General features: G+C 36.4%; 1 protein-coding gene across 13 annotated transcripts in view; it reads right to left on the reverse strand.

Annotated features, from left to right (window-relative positions):
• LOC129729587 (sodium/hydrogen exchanger 9B2) overlaps positions 1-20,364 on the reverse strand; it is a 292,387-nt gene that overhangs the window by 70,357 nt on the left and 201,666 nt on the right. The window lies entirely within an intron of this gene.

A 20,364-nucleotide genomic window follows, 5' to 3' on the forward strand; every position in this document is an offset into this window, starting at 1 on the left:
TCAATTTTCTAATTTTTACGCTTAATGAGTAAATATTTTTCTTAAAACTAGAAGAAACTGCTATTAATTTGATCCAAAAACATTGAAAATTGATCTACTGGTTCAAAAAATACAAATTCTCAAAAGTTTTATTTATTTATTTCTTTAATTAAGTGAAATTTAACTGACAAATGTATGATTAAGTGTGGTGCGGTCAAAATTTTAAAAACGAGGTGTTATGTAGTTTTATTTTAAATACAAGCGGTGGTTCTTCAAATTCAAATGAGTTTTTTACAACAGAGAGGCTACAAATACAGTGCAGTTTAATGGTTCGTTGCACCAAGATGCAGTAGGATGACAGACAGAGGCGGCAAAGTCAATTAATCTTAGGCCATTTTCATTTGTCAACCGGTGTGTGTTGAATCATCCAATTACCGGTCTAAATTCCTCCTCCTGACCGACCTGAGCGTTGTTATCCCCGATGACATTCTTAACATCATGTTTTGGGCAGCGATCGTATCCACGTTCCAACTGTGCGTAGAATTCGTCTTTGTCATCATCAGTACTTCCGAGGTGAGGGTTGTGCACGTTTGTAATGCTAATGTTAAAGAATCGGCCCTTAATTCCTAACCTGGGTTAACCGACCACCACCCGATTGCCCGCTTCTGCTTCTGTCCCTTTCCAGCATACCTCCTGCAGCGCTGCGATGTTGTACTTGTCATTTTTCAATTCTTCGGAAAGTACACGGGTACTTCCTAGCAAATTGAGAGTACAGCAGTTCCATGTTCCGTGTATCCAATCGTTAGTCCGCTTTCGTCGCCCGGGTCTTTGCCATTATCCTGGTTCGAATTTTCTGTCGTAGCGTTCTTTGGTTTTGTTTTTCGCGGTGCGGGCTTGCAAGGCCCACGACCAACCCCACTTTCTCGCAGAAGGACCGACGTAGTGCTACTGTTTTGAGTCCCGAACACAACTAGGACTTGGACATAGCGCTTGTGGGTGCGTCACTTAGGGCGCTTGTGTTGGCGTTAAATGTCCAGAAAACTTTCTTCCGAGGAAAGAAGCCCGCTTCCCCTGTCATCATACGACCGGTAGACCCTCCGGGGTTGGTTACCCGATCTTCATACTAGTTACTCGTGCCCCGGTTGGCACCAATGAGGAGATAACGAGGTTCGGTAGAGAAAAATTCCAAAAAATCAGAAAAATCAAATACGTGTTGTAATACAAACGTTTCATGGTCAAAATGGCAAAAACAAGATTTATTATTGTTCTGGACATTGATATTTATCGTAAAACTGATGTATTTACAATGCAAACATAATTAAATTGTGGTATAACTATGAATAATAACAGCAACTTTTAAGGTTTTTTGATGTCATTATTTTCGGGTTCATAAAGCCCAGAGCTATTTTTTATGCTTGCCCCAAAAAGAACGGCAAACCAATGAAAAGAGTTTTAGTTGTATGAAAAATATTAATAACTTGGAATATGATTAAAATATTCACGAGTATTTTTAGATATTTTAGGTTTTCTTTAGAATTTAACAAATTGAATATTTCTCGACTTAAAATGAAATTTAATGACATTTTTATCATTTAGCATTACTTTATATCCCCCATATATGCTGCTTGATAACGACAATCACATCAAGTTAGATTAGTTTAATACGCAGTAGCTATCCAAAGTTAAAAAAAGTCAGCTTTTTAGGGGAATTCTGGGCAGATTCGGGCTAATGCTATTCATATACCAACCAATTCCTAATAGATATTTTTATATTTAACACAACTATATTTTTAGTTTGGAATTGCACTCATATGACTTGTAGTATCACTTGATGAGATAATAGCTACAATTGGCGATTTAACGCAAAACTAAAAATTACCAAGCGACTTCTGGATTTGAACTTTAGAACTAGAAAAATGATGATAGATTCATTTTTTAGCCAAGGCTGATATACACAAGAGGATTTTTGCATGCGATAATTGCGTAAAATGGATGTTCTCAACGTCAATAACAATGCAGCTGGTTAGAAATTTTATGCAGCATTTAGTAGACTGATAATTGTCAAGGAAATACATATGAAATAAGAAATATATGAGATCCGGTTTCATTTTTAATTTAAGGTTATGTTTTTACAGGAGTTGGTAGGTACATAGCGTGCTGAAATTGCATTTTCTTAGTTTAAATCTACCGCCCAGTGGGAAAAATCTGAATATTTTAAGTTTCCCGCTACGTAAACTCGTGTTAACTCACTCCTAATAGAATCCTGATAGGTAAAATGCTACCTGTAAATCACCATCATCATTTTTACTGCAGCGCCATCTGTCAGCCGAACAGTCATTTTGATCGCCTATAGCAAGTTGATGCTTTTTCCTGTGAACCCCACATAACTACACTCAAAATAATTGAATATTTTCCACTGTCATTTTCACGTAGATTCTACGTGGTTGCCATTTGAGCTCATTCATGATCTGGTGAGATGATTTATCCTGTGAATCTTTTACAGCAGACATATGCATTTTAAGTGAATTTCACGTAGAATTCAACTACCGGTAAAGTGGAAAGCATTCGATTATCTGCTTTAGCTACTACTTTTTATACAACGTAACATTTCCTAATTCGGTTCACCAATTCTTAAGAGACGGCAAATAGTTTTTAGAAATTATAGGAATATGTTGCTTGATAAATCGCACGGCCATGCAAAATCGCCGATTCGTAAAGGATCCAAACGACATAAAACTGACAAATATTACGACATTTGCCGGAGACAACTACTGTAAGCTGCAACTGTTTATGTACAGGAAACTCCTCGATCTTTGAACTGAATCTGTGTGAAACCTGTAAGCTCAAGACTCGATGTCAAATTCGTACGGTTTTTTGAAATCTCAAAAAATTTTTACTCTGATGATTTTGAAAGATGCAGAGAGTTATTTAAAATCAGAAGGTCTTGGTAGTTAACATTCTAAAGGCATTGGTTTTCGAGTTATTTCAGATTTAAACTAGAAAATTTTTTAAAATTTAGGAAAATACACGTTTTTCTTAATTTGTCCGTGGTTCTCCAGCAAAAACCATACGTTCATTGAAATGCTTGATCAAAAATATACAATTCATTCTTTGACAACAAGACGATTGGGCGAACGGTTCTCAAGAAATGAGTTCTGAGAAATTACATAACGGGTGTTAAATAAAAAATGAAAATTTTTTCAATACCTTTCAGTAACTCAAATACAGAGCGTAAAATTTTCTTTCTCCAAGAAAATTGCTCTTTGGGCTCCCTTGAAACAGTAGGCGTGTTTGGTTTTGCTAGTTTGAATTTAGTCAAAGCAAAGATGGCGTCGAAACAGCACGTGCTCCGCGAACGCATTGTACGGTTCTACGAAACGCATTTCCAGCAAGGAAAAAAGTTCACGGTGACACATTTTAAGGAAGAAAATGTACCTGTCAGTACGGTATATCGTATCCTGGGTTCCCTGAACGTAGAGCGGAAGGTCGGAAGTGGTCGTCCGGTGACGATAATGACAAAGCAGAGGAAGACATCGTTAAAGAAGCTGTTTGACAACAAGGACGCAACCAGTCTGCGTGATTCCGGTCGGAAATATGGCTGCTCCCACGTATTGATCCATCGGACCCTCAAGATGGAAGGAATCGTCTACAGGAAGAAGACGAGGTCGCCGGAGTACACGAGGAGCAGATTGAGACGGTTAAAACACAGTGTCGGTGGATGACCAAAAAATACCGCGGGACGTCTTTCGTTCTGGACGACGAAAGCTATTTTCCGCTGTCCAAAACGCATATTCCAGGAAATGATAATTACTACTCCAGCGACAAGTCATCCACACCGCCTGAAGTGAAATACAAGTTCAAGCACAAGTTTGAAAAAAAGGTTTTGTTGTACATCTTCCGACCGGGGCATTTCAAAGCCTTGGTTTAAGCCGAGCGGTCTGGCAATCAACCAACAAATCTATCAAGAAGAGTGCCTCGATAAAATCCTGCTGCCGTTCCTGAACGAGCATCACGCGGATGGGAAGTACGTCTTCTGGCCAGACAAGGCGTCTTCCCATTACGCCAAGAAGACGCTGGCGTATCTTGAGGAGAAAAAGATACCGTTCGTGCCGAAAGATCGTAACCCAACAAACTTGCCCCAGCGCCGCCCAATAGAGGATTTCTTTGGCTCACTCAGTGCCCTAGTATATAAAAACAATTGGAGGGCCAAGGATACGAAGCAACTGACTACAAGAATCCGGAATTGTATCCGGAAAATGGACGTAAGTGCCGTACAACGTTCTTGTGAGAGCATCGCAACAAAGTTGCGTCGAACAGCAGACAGCAGAACAGCATTCACTGATATTTTTTTGAAGAAAATACATTATGTTATTAATAAAAAATACTGAAATCGATGAAAAAAAATCATCAATTGGTTTTTACAAGTGCCTCTATATTACATAGATCTGTTGCAATCCACTGTTCAAAAGGTATTTCTCTCACACAACGTTTCTCAAGTTCTTTGAAAAAACTGTTTTCAAAACCTGTACGGCTTGGGCAATGTTCAGATATGCGGAGATAACAATATTTGGATAGTGTAGTTGAGCTACATAATAGTTGTTCATAGTAAAATTTAGAATCATTTTGGAATGAATATTTCTTTAGACTGTGTATCATCAATTCAGTATTCTCGTGATCAGTACAAACACAAATATTATGAGATCCCGAGCTTCCAAGTAATTTACAATGCTTAGGTTTCAAAGCCCTAAAAGAATTCAGCCCAATATCAGTTTTGCTGATATCTTTAAAATAAACATAAGCCTCAAGAATTGAATTCATTGAAAATCGCTTTTGCACATGCTGTCGCTTATCGTCGTTTCTCACTGAAGCGTGGTCCCTTTGCCCTGGCATGGCTCTACTGACCTGGTCACTGTCATAAAACTGCAATACCTCGTTTTTTACTTCCAGGGGCAATCCATGTCCAAGCCTCACGTCAGAAATAGCCAGTATTCCACTAACCTCTGATATGCGCCGAGCCTGTTTCACAATGTATTCCGTTGTTTCAAACTGTTCTGTTATCGTTTGTTGGTTCCAAGATTTCGGTAGAACCGAAAGTATTCTTACTTTATCTACCCTCGAGCATTCGGGCGCAGTAAATTTTCTTTTAACTGCAACATCATCTCGTCGAAGTCTCTCGCTTTACGTTTCAATAAATCCAGGTCATCTTCAGCATCAAAATCGAAAATGTTTTTGCCTTTCTCTTAGAAAGGTATAGCAATCACTTGCAAAACCGAAACTATAAATTCCTCCAAAGGGCCGAATGGCATATATCATTCGACTCAGCTCGACGAGCTGAGCATTTTCTGTATGTGTGTATGTGTGTGTATGAGCAGATTTTTATTCTAACTCACTTTTCTCAGAGATAGCTGGACCGATTTTCATGAAATCAATTGCAAATGAAAGTTTTTGTTGTCCCATAAGGCCCTATTCAATTTTATTGTAATCGGATTTTTAATTTAGAGGTTATGTATAAGAATGTAAAAATCATGAAACATCATTATCTCGAAAACTACACAACCGATTTGAACAAAATTGGTTTCAAATGAACAGGCTACCTAAAATACTCTCAACTTGCAAATTTTATAAAGATTGAACTTGTGGTTCAAAAGTTAGGAAAAGAAACGTGTTCTGAAGACTGTTTAATCTCACTCATGTTTCTCAGAGATGGCTAGACCGATTTCCATAAAATCAGTGTTAAATGGAAGGTCTAGTTGCCCCATAAGACTATATTGATTTGTTTTGCAATCGGACTATTACTTTGCCTGTTATGTTTAAAAATGTGAAATCCAGCTATGAAAAGGAAAAGACCATCGAAAACTATACCTGCTTTGATCGATATATGTGGCCTCAACATAAATTAAATGTGGTATCGTACTATTTGAACGTTCCAAATTCATTGATTCCTTGCGATGTGTTTAAAGTCTGCAAATGCACGACGAATCGGTCATAGGATATGATCAAAGTCAAATACAAACCGTTTGAAATGATTGGTTTTATCGAAATGACAGCATCCTCGACTTTTGGCTTCTGTACATCGCCTTAATTCTGAATATATTCATATTGGGCGTAGAGATGGTTTGAAAACCCGAAACCCGAACCCGACCCGTACCCGACGGGTTCGGGTCGGGCTCGGGTTTGAAAATTTTTAAAAGTGTCGGGTACGGGTCGGGTTTTGTGAAAAAAATATTTTCGGGTTCGGGTCGGGTTCGGGTTTGAAAATGTCGGGTTCAGGTCGGGTTTGGGTATTAAAACCCGAAACCCGATTATAAAATCTATGAAATCTCGGGTTCGGATCGGGTTCGGGTTTCACAATTTCGGGTTCGGGTCGGGTTCGGGCTTCAATGAAATAAAATTTTCGGGTTCGGGTCGGGTTCGGGTTTTGACCGAAAAAAAAATCGGGTTCGGGTCGGGTACGGGTTTGAAAAACATCAAACCCGACCATCTCTAATTGGGTGGCAGGGCTGTCATTCGCACACTCATTGCGCTCATTGTGTTAAATTTACGTCATGGCACAGCGAGAACGATACCTACACATTTTGACAACCAACATGCACAAAGAGAAAGAGCGAAAACGTAATGACTATGAAAGTTATCACCAAGTGAGAAATATTTCAAGAGAGGGAGAACGGAACAACACTTTGTGCTGCTTTTTGTGACACATTGCGTGAGAACAAAGAGCTTCAGTTTGAGCAGTTTGCGTTGCGTTGCGGGTGGAACAAATAGCCTCAGAGAAAAGGATCCAAGAAAGGACCATATACATTTTTAAGAATTCATTTAAACACGATTCTCAATGGCGTGGACGTGTTTCTCAGGACATATTACGCACGTCCAGACATGTTTCGCTCCCGGTAGTCATATAAAATCGCTACATGCATTCACTACTGATACCGTTCATTAGGGTGGTAATGACTTGTATGGAAAAATCGCATTTAGAAGTTCGTTCAGTCGAAAAGTAAAACTTTAACCGATCGATTTTTTGTTTTTTTTTTTTGTTTTTGGATAATACCAGATCTCGATGTTTCATGTATTTTTAAGACATTTGGCATAAGAATTTTTTGATATTCAGAAATTTATGAACTACTATGAACTATTTTTTTCATTGGTCACAAAATAATGCTTTCGTGTTCCCGAAGTCAGATTAAGCTGAAGTTTGGTATGAGAACTTTTTTCGAAGACAAAACTATCGAGCCCTATTTCTAAACGAAATTCGGGAAGTCGATTTCTATTGCCACCCTACTGTTCATGTACGAGATATATTGCGGCTATCTCCGGGAAGAAACCATTTTTAGTTTTGAAACAAAACCCATTAAGCAGCACTGAAAATTAGCTCCTAAATTATTTTAGTAGGAGTCAAATGAAGTGCAAAAACCAAAAAAAAAAAAATTATACTATAATCGTTCGTTTTTCAAATCCGATAATCATTGCCCCAAGCAACACACAAAGTAAACACAATGTGTGGTGTCGCACATTTTGGCAAATGCACAAAGTGTACTCAGTCGCATTTTTTCGGTGCAAAAGAAATACAAAAGAGCGAATGGGGAGAAGAGAACACAAACGAAATATTGGGAGTGGCACGCGCGGTTTGATGGCAAATGTGTTGGGTACAAATTTGTGTGGTTCTGTCTGCACTGAGGTGAATTCCAGCCCTGTTGGGTGGTATTCTGTCATTTTCAGCAGATTTTCTGGCATCAATCTGACACCGGAAATACCCATATTGGGAGGTATTTAGTTATTTTGGTTGTTTTCCAGAAACTAAAAGTGGTCGTCTTTAAATTCAAAATGGTGTCCAGGGTCAATATTTGGTTTCTATGCATCATCTCGATTACAGAAATATCCATATTGAGTTTTATTCGGTCATTCTCCACTGTTTTCTAGAAGTTGCCATTTAGCAATTCAAAATGATGCCTGAGGTCAATAACCAAATACCATCCAATATGAGGTTACAGAGATACTCATATTGGATGGTATTTGGTTATTTTATGCTGTTTTTCACAAACCGGAAGCTGCCATCTTGGATTTCAAAATGGTATTTAAGATAACTTCTGGCCTCTGAGCGTCATTCTGGTTGAAGAAACACCCATATTGGGTGTTATTCGATCATTTTCGGCTGTTTTTCAGGAACCGGAAGTCGCCAACTTAGAATCTAAAATGGGGTATGTGGTCGATTTCAACTGCTGTGTATAATTCTAGATCCGGAGATACTCATGTTAGACGGAAATCGGCCATTTTTGGCTGTTTTCCAGAAACCAGAAGTTGCCATCCTACAATTCATAATGGTGTCTGAGGGCAATTTTTAGCTTCTTGTAACATTCTGGCTCCGGAGATACTCATATTGGGTGGTATTAGGTCACTTTGGGCTGTTTTTCAGAAACCGAAAGTCGTCATTTTAGGCTTTAAAATTACCTGTGAAATCAATTTCTGTCAGCTGGCCGTAATTCTGGTTCCGAAAACATTCATATTCAATGGTATTTAGTCATTGCCGGCTGTTTGCCAGACACCGGAATTCACCATCTTAAAATTCAAGATTGTGTCTGTGATCAATTCTCATGAAACTTCTGTGCTTCTTTCTGGTTCTGGAGATACTCATATTTAATGGAAATCGTCCATTTCAGGCTGTTTTCCAGAAACCGATTTGTGGCTCCAGTGCATCATTACGATTCCAAAAATACCCATATTGGGTGGTATTTGGTCGTTTGCTTCTGTTTTTTCCAAACCGGAAGTCGCCATTTCGGATTTCATAATGGCATGTGAAGATCGTCATACTGGTTAAAAAAACACTCATATTGGGTGGTATTTGGTCATTTTCAGCTGTTTTTCAGAAACCGGAAGTCGCCATCTCAGAATTCAAAATGGAATCTGTGATCGATTTGAGCTCCTGTGTATCATTCTAGATCCGGATATTATTATATTGGGTGGAAATCGGCCATTTTCGGCTGTTTTCCAGAAACCGGAAGTTGCCGTCTTACAATCCAAAATGTCTGAGGTCGATTATGGAACATATTTGTTACCACTAAAAACATTAACCTGCCAAATATGGTTCCATTTAGTTGATTAGTTCGCGAGATGTGCAGAAATTTGTGCATAAACATGTGCTTCCAGAAGAGGGAGGGGCGTCGAACCATTATGGACATATTTGTTACCTCTAAAAACATTCACATACCGAATTTGGTTGTATTTTCTTGATTGGTTCTTGAGCTGTGCGAAATTTGTGTTTGATTTGTATGGGACCCCTCTCTTAAAGCAGAGGGTGGTGCGTCCAACTATTATGGACATATTTGTTACCTTTATCGGAACCAAAAACCCCTACATACAAATTTTCATGTTGATCTGTTCGGTAGTTTTCGAGCCTATATGGATCAGACAGACAAACCGGACTGCATTTTTATATGTATAGATTACAACATCAATATTTTTGAACCTAAAGAGTGAATATACATTTATTGGATTGAAGCGTTCATGTAAATCTATTTTAACAAATAAAAGTTTGAATGAGAAAGGCTGGGTCTGACCGCTAGGTGGATTAATTTAGGTTTTTTAGGATATTTTTCCTGATTGAGCTTTGCCAGTGATATCGGTGAAACGTTGATTCCAGCTAGGCCTTTGTTGAATAACTCAATTTTCTGTGTTCTGGAGTATTCTTTCTGAATGCTTTCTTGAGAATATGATGATACGATTGATGGTATCTCCGCCAATTCGTATACAGATGCAGATGGTTGCAACTCCGTCGGTAGAATGTTTCTTCCACATCCTGATGTTGATGGTTCCAAGAATGAATTGTGTGGATGCTCTTCGAGATCAAATTCATCTTTCACTTTGATACAATATAATCTACACGAATCACAAATTGATAAAGACGTATTAAAATGAGCTTGACTGCTCAATATTTTTAATTTTGCAATAACGTTTTCGTTTAATTTGCGTAAGCTTGATGAGCACCGATGATCAGGAAAGGGTTTACAGCATTTGGGCTTGGTGTATTCCATTTTCACTTTATTCATTTTTTTTTATTAGAGGGGGAATGTTCGTAATGATAGAGGAAAGTAAACTAATAGGTCGATAACTTGATGCCTCAGCTGGATTCTTTTCGGGTTTTAAAATTGGAGTGACTTTGGCATTTTTCCATTTCGTAGGAAAATGTGCTAGTGCAAAGCATCTGTTAAAAATTTTTACCAAGAAATTTAAAGAGTTTTCGGGAAGTCTTTTAATAAGGATATAGAAAATCCCATCATCTCCTGGTGCTTTAATGTTTTGGAATTTGAGAATAGTTCGCACCTCATTCAAGTTTGTTTCCAATACCTCTTCAGAAAGAAATTCTTGGGTGGTGATCTGATCATACTTTTGGTTTACTTCATTTTCAATAGGACTTACTACGTTCAAATTGGAGTTATGAACGCTCTCAAACTGCTGAGCAAGTTTTTGAGATTTTTGTTCATTCGTTAGAAAAATGCAATCACCATCTTTAAGGACTGGAATGGGCTTCGAAGGTTTTTTAAGAACTTTCGAAAGTTTCCAGAAAGGTTTTAAATAAGGTTTTAGTTGTTCAACTTCTCTCATGAAATTCTCATTTCACAAGAGAGTGAATCTATGTTTAATTTCCTTTTGTAATTCTTGAAAAATAATTTTCAAAGCAGGATCACGAGATCTTTGGTATTGACGTCTCCGTATGTTCTTCAAACGTATAAGAAGTTGAAGTTCGCTGTCAATAATTGGTGCATTAAATTTCACTCGAGCCTTAGGAACTGATAAATTCCGGGCATTGAGTATTAAGCTGCTAAAATTATCTAATGCTCTGTCAATGTCAGCACTATTTTGTAAAATAATATCATCATTCAAATTTTCTTCGATCGTAGAACGATATCTATCCCAATTAGTCTTGTGATAATTTAACACAGATCTAGTGGGATTTAAAATAGTTTCATGGGAAATAGAAAATGTTATGGGAAGATGATCAGAATCAAAGTCAGCATGAGTTAATAAATCACTGCATGAATGACTTTGATTTGTTAGTACCAAATCAATTGTAGATGGATTCCTAATAGAAGAATAACATGTAGGACCATTTGGAAATAAAACTGAATAAAATCCAGCCGAGCAATCATTAAACAATATTTTTCCATTGGAATTGCTTTGAGCATTATTCCAAGATCGATGTTTCGCATTAAAATCACCGATGATTAAAAATTTAGATTTATTTCTTGTGAGTTTTTGCAAATCTCCCTTGACATAATTTTTTCGCTCACCAGTGCATTGAAAAGGCAAATACACTGCGGCTATAAATAAAATGCCAATACTTGTTTCAATTTCAATTCCCAAACTCTCGATAACTTTGGTTTCAAGATGGGGAAAAACACGATGTTTTATTCGACGGTGGATAACTATTGCAACTCCACCACCGGCAATTAATTCTATCAAACCTATGAACCATGTAATTTGAGTTCTTTTTTAGTTTAATATTTGGCTTTAAAAGCGTTTCAGTCACAACTGCAATATGCACATCGTGGACTGTTAAAAAATTGAAAAATTCATCCTCTTTCGCTTTTAAAGAGCGAGCATTCCAATTTAGAAAATTTACAGCATTATTTAAAATCATTGCTGAATTTCAATTTCATAACAATATTAGTTGTAAATTTTATACCTTCTTGAACAGCCTCGTACATCGAGTTACAGTTCAACAAAACGGACATTAGCTGCAGCATGGATTGTTGTAGGTATTCAATCTTTTATGGAGTTGGACTACCTAAATCAATACTGGCTGATTTTCAGCACCAAACACGAATGGTTTGTTACTGTTTGAATTTGAAATATTACCTGTAAGGACACTGGCATATGAACAGCCTGGTGTTGCCTGAACAGGATTTTTTGTCTGAAATTTGTTATCTGAATTTAAATTATTACCTACAGACACACCTGCTAATGAAAGTGCTGGTGATGTCTGAACACTATTGAAAGTCTTTTGTATACCCACATTGACAACAGGTTGCTTAGAATTCCTACGTTGTCTGGAAGCAATAACTTTTGACTTTACAGGACAATTAAAGAAATTAGATTTGTGATTTCCACCACAATTTACACATTTGAAACTATTAGTGGTCTCTTTCACGGGGCAGATATCTTTCGTGTGAACACGTACGTACGTAAAACACGTACTTTTTCCAAACATTTCAAATTATTTACTTTGGTACGATCAAAATGTACTAAGTAATTTTCTTGGTATTCCAGTTTGATTAATTTTGGCATTTGCCTTTCGTTTCATCAAAATTACTTGGTTGGGAGCAAAACCAAGTGATTCTGACAAACATTCTTTAATTTCCTCAATAGTTTGGTCATTTAAAGACCTTTCAAAACAGCCTTAAACGGTCTCTCGTTTTTGGTATCAAAAGAATAAAATTTATTTTCTTTTCAGTCAAATACTGTAAAAGATGTTTATGGCCAGCAAGAGATTCGACCAAAATACGAATTTCGCCTTGGCGGCCAATTTGAAAATTAACTTTCACATTCGACAGAAACGATGAAAGCTCTGATCGAAATTCTTTAAAATTTGCTACATATACCACAATAGTTGGAACTTTAACCTTCTTCATAACGGCTTTATGCTCAGTATGAGAAGTTGATCCCCAACAGAAGAAAGAATATCATACCTGTTAGTCGGAATTTCAGTGTCACTTGGAGGAGATGCCTCACGTTTCCTTGAAGCCACATCAAAGCGAGCTTTTTTATTTTTTCCAGGCATAACTGGAAAACTTCACTACACTTTCACTTCACTATAGAATTTAAGTAGAAATATCTCAAACCAAATTTACTCACTAAACACTAGTTAACGTTAAAAACAAATATTACTTTGCGTTTCAACAGGTAGTCTTTCAAGAAGATTGCCTGTTGAAAGCGAAAAACAAAATTTCAATATCTCTCGGTAGTCTAAGACTTAGTCTCGAGCTGTTGGCAAAATGCGACCGTACTGTAGGACAGTTCAAGTCGATCTGTGATCACTTTATTCATCTTCACAAAATGCAAACTGTTACTAACAGTTCTGAAGAAGTGCAATCGTATTTATATACGAAACCAGATATTATAGGTAAGTAGTTATTGGTAGCGTACTTTACAAAGAGTTAGGCCGTTACAAATTTTATTTTCATTTTACAAACGTCATAACTTGCACACAAACTTTGATCAAAGTTATTTTTTTTTTTCGTCTCGGTGTTATTTTTTTTTGCCACCCTCTTTGCTAAATTTGATAACCTTGGACATAAAAAGAATTCGAAATTTGTATCAGCCTTATTATTAGTAAACAAGTAGGTAAAACACATTCGGCAAGGGGGAACGTGTAGGTAGGCTAAGGTACAGCGCCTGAGTTATTTATCCAATCGTTTTGTTGTCAAAAAATGAATTGTATATTTTTTATCAAGCATTCCAATGAACGTAAGGTTTTCGCTGGAGAACCACAGACAAATTAAGAAAAACGTGTATTTTCCTAGTTATTAATAATTTTTCGAGCTTAAATTCGAAATAACTCGAAAACCGATGCCTCTAGAATGTTAAATACCAGAGCAAAATCATTTCAAATCGCCTGGAAATACGCGAAAATTTAATCGGCCATTTTTTATTTGAATGAAACTTTGCACACGTATTTGGCTTAGCAAACTGAGCATTTTTCACAGGTGGAGAGATTTTTTTACACCCATGAGTTACATTCTAAAAGGGCGTATGCCTTTTGGTATAGGTTTTATTCGAAGCATTGTGGCCCAGAAACCGTTGGTTGTATAGAAAAACTGTCTGAGAATGAGTTGTAGGGAATTAAAAATGCACCATAAAAATATACACTGTACAAAAAAAATTTTTTTGACAAAAAAACATAAAAATAAACATTAAATTTCAATTTAAAAAAATAAGAGTTGAGTTTTTTTAAATTTTTTTTAAAGAAACTTGACGTTAATACGCAACTTTTAAAAAAAAGTCCAGGATGGAGAAATGAAAAATATTTTTTTTATGGTAGATTAATTTTTTTATGAAAATTCTAATTCAAACATTTTACGAAATATTTGTATTCTTATGATTTTAAAAGATGCAGAGAGTCATTTTGCTTGGTAGTAAACATTCTAAAGGCATTGGTTTTCGAGATATTTCTAATTTAAGCTCGAAAAATTATAATTATTTAGGAAAATACACGTTTTTCCTAATTTGTCCATGGTTCTCCAGCAAAAACCATACGTTCATTGGAATGCTTGATAAAAAATATACAATTCATTTTTTGACAACAAAACGATTGGGCGAACGGTTCTCAAGAAAAGAGTTAAATGTTCTAAGTGATATAAATATATATAAGAATCAAATATTTATTTTCGAGTTTTATTATCTTAGGAACATATTTTTTTATGACATAGATACTTTACAGAACTAGTTTCACCTTATATTTTATATACATCATAAGTAAATGATTCGTCATCTTTTGAAAACAGTTTCGTTTGTATCTTATTTTTTGAAATCGGAACAAAAAAGTAATACTTTTGTGTGGCAGCTATTATTATAGATTTTTTGAAAATATTGCTCCATTCTGTTACTCCTTGTTCATATTCTTCATATGATACCCAACTGAATGACATTTTTGATGAATTTTTATTACAATCATAGAATTCTTTTGCGCTTGTAATGGGATGTTCATGTTCTTTAGCTAAACTTGCTGAGATTCTGAAGATTCTGAATAGTAAACAACGAAGGGATGAATGGTGACTTGACTATCATTCCAATAACTACACGAATCACAAATTGATAAAGACGTATTAAAATGAGCTTGACTGTTCAATATTTTTAGTTTTGCAATAACGTTTTCGTTTAATTTGCGTAAGCTTGATGAGCACCGATGATCAGGAAAGGGTTTACAGCATTTGGGCTTGGTGTATTCCATTTTCACTTTATTCATCTTCACAAAATGCAAACTGTTAATCACTCATCTGGAGTAGTGCAATCGTATTTATATACGAAAACAGATATTACACTGTGCTATAGCGATTTAGAACTTCTGAAGTGACCTAACGTAGGTTGTAGGTCTTGTTGAGTGTAACATTCGCTCATACTAGAAATTTTCCTAACACCCCCAAAATCTGAAGTTATGGTCAAAATACGGTTTTTTGGACCTCAGTGCATACAATTTTTTTTAACTCAGTCATTTCTCAACCGATTTTCAATATTGAGGCAGTTTTGGAAAGAAGATAAACAGAGCTTTCAAAACATTTACTGGCTTGTACTAATATCACTAAAACATGTTGAGTTATTTGAGTTGAAATACAATTTTTTTTACGCAATTTTTCAATTTAATTTGAAATTTTCCACCTGTTTTTGTGAGAAAGATACTACAAATACACTAAACTTTTGAAGTCATATTCAATGACGAATCAAACAAAAGTGGTTTTGTGAAAATCGGTGAATATTTGACTGAGTTATATCTTTTTTAAGAAAACCAGAATTTTTGGCTTCTATACCATAATTATTTCGCGAGGCTACAAATGGTGAAAAAACACAATAACTTCTGAAGTGATCTAGTGGAGGTTGTAGGTCTTGTTGAGTGTAACATTCGCTCATACTAGAAATTTTCCAAACACCCCCAAAATCTGAAGTTATGGTCAAAATACGGTTTTTTGGACCTCAGGGCATACATTTTTTTTAACTCAGTCATTTCTCAACCGATTTTCAATATTGAGGCAGTTTTGGAAAGAAGATAAACAGAGTTTTCAAAACATTTACAGGTTTGTACTAATATCACTGAAACATGTTGAGTTATTTGAGTTTAAATATAATTTTTTAGACTTTTACATGCTATTTTTCAACATAACTTGAAATTTTTCACCTATTGTTGTAAGAAAGATACTACAAATACAATAAAATTTTGAAATAATATTCAATGACGAATTAAACAAAAGTGGTTTTGTGAAAATCGGTGAATATTTGGCTGAGTTATAGGGTTTTTAAGAAAACCAGATTTTTTGGCATCTAACGCACAATTTTTTCACGGTGCTACGAATGGGAAAAAATGCAAGAGCTTTTGATGTGACCTAGTGTGGGTAATAGCTCTAGTCAAATGTTAATAGAGCGCATATTTAAAGTTTTTCGAATACCCCAAAATTTGAAGTTATGATCAAAACCCAGTTCTCAGACCTCACATTGAAAAATTGTGTGAAAAAATCTAAAAAAATATATTTAAACTCAAATAACTCAACATGTTTTAGTGATATTAGTACAAACCAGTAGATGTTTTGAAAACTCTGTTTATCTTCTTTCCAAAACTGCCTAAATATTGAAAATCGGTTGAAAAATGACTGAGTGAAAAAAATGTATGCCCTGAGGTCCAAAAAACCGTATTTTGACCATAACTTCAGATTTTGGGGGTGTTTGGAAAATTTCTAGTATGAGCGAATGTTTCACTCAACAAGACCTACAACCTCCACTAGATCACTTCAGAAGTTCTTGTGTTTTTTCACCATTTGTAGCTTCGCGAAATAATTGTGGTATAGAAGCCATAAATTCTGGTTTTCTTAAAAAATATATAACTCAGCCAAATATTCACCGATTTTCACAAAACCACTTTTGTTTGATTCGTCATTGAATATAATTTCAAAAGTTTAGTGTATTTGTAGTATCTTTCTCACAAAAACAGGTGGCAAATTTCAAATAAAACTGAAAAATTGTGTGAAAAAAACTAAAAAATTATATTTAAACTCAAATAACTCAACATGTTTTAGTGATATTAGTACAAACCAGTAAATTTTTTTCAAAACTTTAACCAGATTCAAAATGACTCTCTGCATATTTTAAAATCATCAGAATACAAATATTTTGAAAAATGTTTGAATTAGAATTTTCATAAAAAAATTTATCTACAATAAAAAAAATATTTTTCATTTCTTCATCCTGGACTTTTTTTTAAAAGTTGCGTATTAATGTCAAGTTTCTTTAAAAAAAATAAAAAAAAATTCAACTCTTTTGTTTTTAAATTGAAATTTAATGTTTATTTTTAATTTTTTTTGGTCAAAAAAATTTTTTTTGTACAGTGTATATTTTTATTATGGTGCATTTTTAATTCCCTACAACTCATTCTCAGACAGTTTTTCTATACAACCAACGGTTTCTGGGCTACAATGCTTCGAATAAAACCTATGCCAAAAGGCATACGCCCTTTTAGAATGTAACTCATGGGTGTAAAAAATCTCTCCATCTGTGAAAAATGCTCAGTTTGCTAAGCCAAATACGTGTGCAAAGTTTCATTCAAATAAAAAATGGTCGATGTTCGACCATAGGTCATTTGGCGCTATTCTGCTCAGTAGGCCCTTGCTCGTAAATGTTGAACAACTCTCGCCTCTTATACTATCCATTTAGTTGAAAATTGTATTTGTCGACTGGCGACAAATGATTTTACTCTCATGCTGCACATTATAACTTACGTCGCATATAGTGCGCTGTATAGCGCATCTGATGTGCTATACAGCGCACTACTCCCCACGTAAGGATATTTAAAGTCGCAGAACAGGATGGTCAATCGACACTTGCGCATCAAAGAGATGCACACTGTCATTCGTTTGGTGATGTTTTTCGGCCTATTTGTGTCTACTCTGTTCTATCTATGTTGAGAAATATTATTACAAGATCAATGATAAAAGTAATTTCCAGAATATCCGCACACAACGCGCGTAATTTTCATTTCTAGAAAAAAATACCTTTGAGGAAAAAAAAACGTCGTGGTGACGAGTTCTGGTTTGGCATGTTTGTTCAAGAATGTATTTAGACACGATTATTGCAGTAAAAATTGGCACTACCAAGACCCTGTGCCATGAGCCAGTTTATCATCTTTCTATAAGTGAGCAGTACATTTGCTAGTTCAGGGTTTATTCTGCGGAAGCATTTCAATGCCTTTAACTTCTCCTTGAATGTTTGAACGTAGTGCTCTGCTTGTCCGCTCGATGTTGAATGACACGGTGCTCCCAGTTTGTGCACTAGTGTTTTCGAAGCACTGTGGTCGTTCACAACTACCGACGGAATACCGAAAGTACTGAAAATCTCGTGACACATGTTTACGTACTCTCAGCAGTGAATGATCTGCATACTTTAATTCCCAGCCATAGCGTAGTACGAAGAAATATGTGTCAATATATTCAACGTGAACTCTCTGAAAAGGTTCAGTCGGAGTTTCCCAGCGGTGTCACTGTTTGCAGGTTCTACGTAACGCTTGAAGAGAGAGGAGGGAGGTTAAGTCTGCTGCTGAATTTTCTGTTCTCGAGCTAGTGTGTCAAAATTGATAAGCTTGTATCGATCACCGTATGGGATTTTCTCAAAGCAATTCAGACAAACCGCTTTTGAACTCTTTCGATTCGTAGACTCCAGGTGAGTTGAGTTGGAGATAGGATGCACTAACGAGCAACATAGAGCTTTCAAGCATTACGGGTCATTGAAATCTTTGGCTATTTTATAAACCCCAACTGACGGTTAGCCTTAGCAATGACATCAGATCGATGGCTGACAAAGAAGAGCTGAGGTATTCCATGCAAATAGGCGAAAACAAATTTTTTTTTGGCATGTCATTTTCGATTTAGCTGAAACATTTCACAGTTGTTCCTTTTTGATCAAAAGGTCTTTTTTTGATATCAGTCTACATGAAGAGACTCGTGTCTGCTGTTTTAAAAAGGCCTATCCAAAATGGTGACAGATGGATACGAATCTCTATATCAGGGAAAAGGCTTGTTTGTGTAGAGGCATTCTCTACCAGGACTTGTGATTATTTAGAAATGAAACATACGAAGTCCTGTACGTGCACTGAACGTACACGGAACCACTCCATAAGATGTAGATGATGCTGGAAATGATGGAAGTGATTGACTTTATTGAGTTACAATTTGGCCTAAATATGAACCAACGGGTAACTCAGATCGAGAGACTCTCAGACTACCGTTTATCTAGCTATCTTATTTAGGCCTATAGTATTTCTTGGCCTGTCTCTATTTCGAACTTATTTTTAGTACATACATTCGACTATTTGCTGAGTATATTATGGAGCGCGTGCGAGAGCGCGTATTTACTCAGAACCGCGCGCAAACGTGAGCGCCTGAGGGCAACCGTGAGTGACGCTGTGCCTCCGGCTTCTGTTTTGATTATAGTTAAATCGAAAACGTATACATGGTGTGGCATGATCGTTAGGATATTTACATTTCGTAAGCCACCGGTCGTTCGACAACTTATAACTAGGACGCTTGATTGTTGTTTTAAACGATTCATAATAATGATGTTTTGTCATTTATCGGTTTGGCCAACGATTCATAACAGGAATGCTCTGTTATTGTAAGGTGTTTTCTGCGTGTTAAGTAAACCCTGTAGTAAGCTAATGTTCCAGTTTACTTTTGATGCCAACGTGACGAAACATTGAGTAATTTTCGTGGGGTGTTGCGTTACATTTCCCCACTCTCCCAAGGTGGTTGTTACCGCGAAGAGATAACGGCCTAATGCCTAGTTGTGATGGCTTCTTGGTGCGTCTACTGCTCTTTATAATATTTCTTTTTTTGTCTTAGCGGTTTTATGCAATAAGTCTCTTGGCATGTGTACTGTAACTATTTACATATTTGTTTCTTATAATAATCCTTGTCATTGATGCAACATATTGTTTCTTAATTTTTTTCATCTTTATACATTAAATTTCTTCATTTCTTCAAATTATAAATCCACAATCGCGTATGTTATGTGCCTGTTTGTCCGTTGCGCAGCTACTCGTATTGTGTTGCGAAAATCTTGCGGGTGGAGTGTGTCCGGGCGGTGGTGACCCCCTCGGCCGATAGTGGACGCCTATCTGGATCACGCGACGACGTCATCACACTGCCTCTGTTAACACCTTTAACGGTACTCATTCTTTATTAGCGCACTTCTGCGCGCCGGGTTGTTTGTTTGCGCTGCTTTGCTGCGGCACTCGCTGCGCTATGTGTAATCGTAATTTTTTGGTTTAATCCATTTGGTTATAAGTTTGAGTTCCAATGGAGCTCGTCAACAGCTGATTCGTGTGCTTTGACCGAGTTTTGTTTTATTCTACGGCGGTGTCAATTTACCGCGTACTGCTATGCGCTTGTGTAGAACTGCGGTATATGCATCTGTATTTATATGCATTGGGTAGAACCATACTAACGAAGTTCTCCCAGGTATGATATGGCCTTCCTTTGGCTTGGCCTACATTCGTTTTTTCCTCTGTTGGGGTAGGTTGCGTGTCTTGCCCCGCTACCTGTCTCATATATGATAATCCAGGATGGATCGATTGGCTTAGCTCCATCCTTTTTTTAAGTTTACAGCGAAAACTTCCTTCGCCAGTCTCGTAATCATCTGTTT

The sequence above is a fragment of the Wyeomyia smithii genome, chromosome 3, assembly GCF_029784165.1.
Source record: "Wyeomyia smithii strain HCP4-BCI-WySm-NY-G18 chromosome 3, ASM2978416v1, whole genome shotgun sequence".
In the NCBI taxonomy this organism is placed as follows: domain Eukaryota; kingdom Metazoa; phylum Arthropoda; class Insecta; order Diptera; family Culicidae; genus Wyeomyia; species Wyeomyia smithii.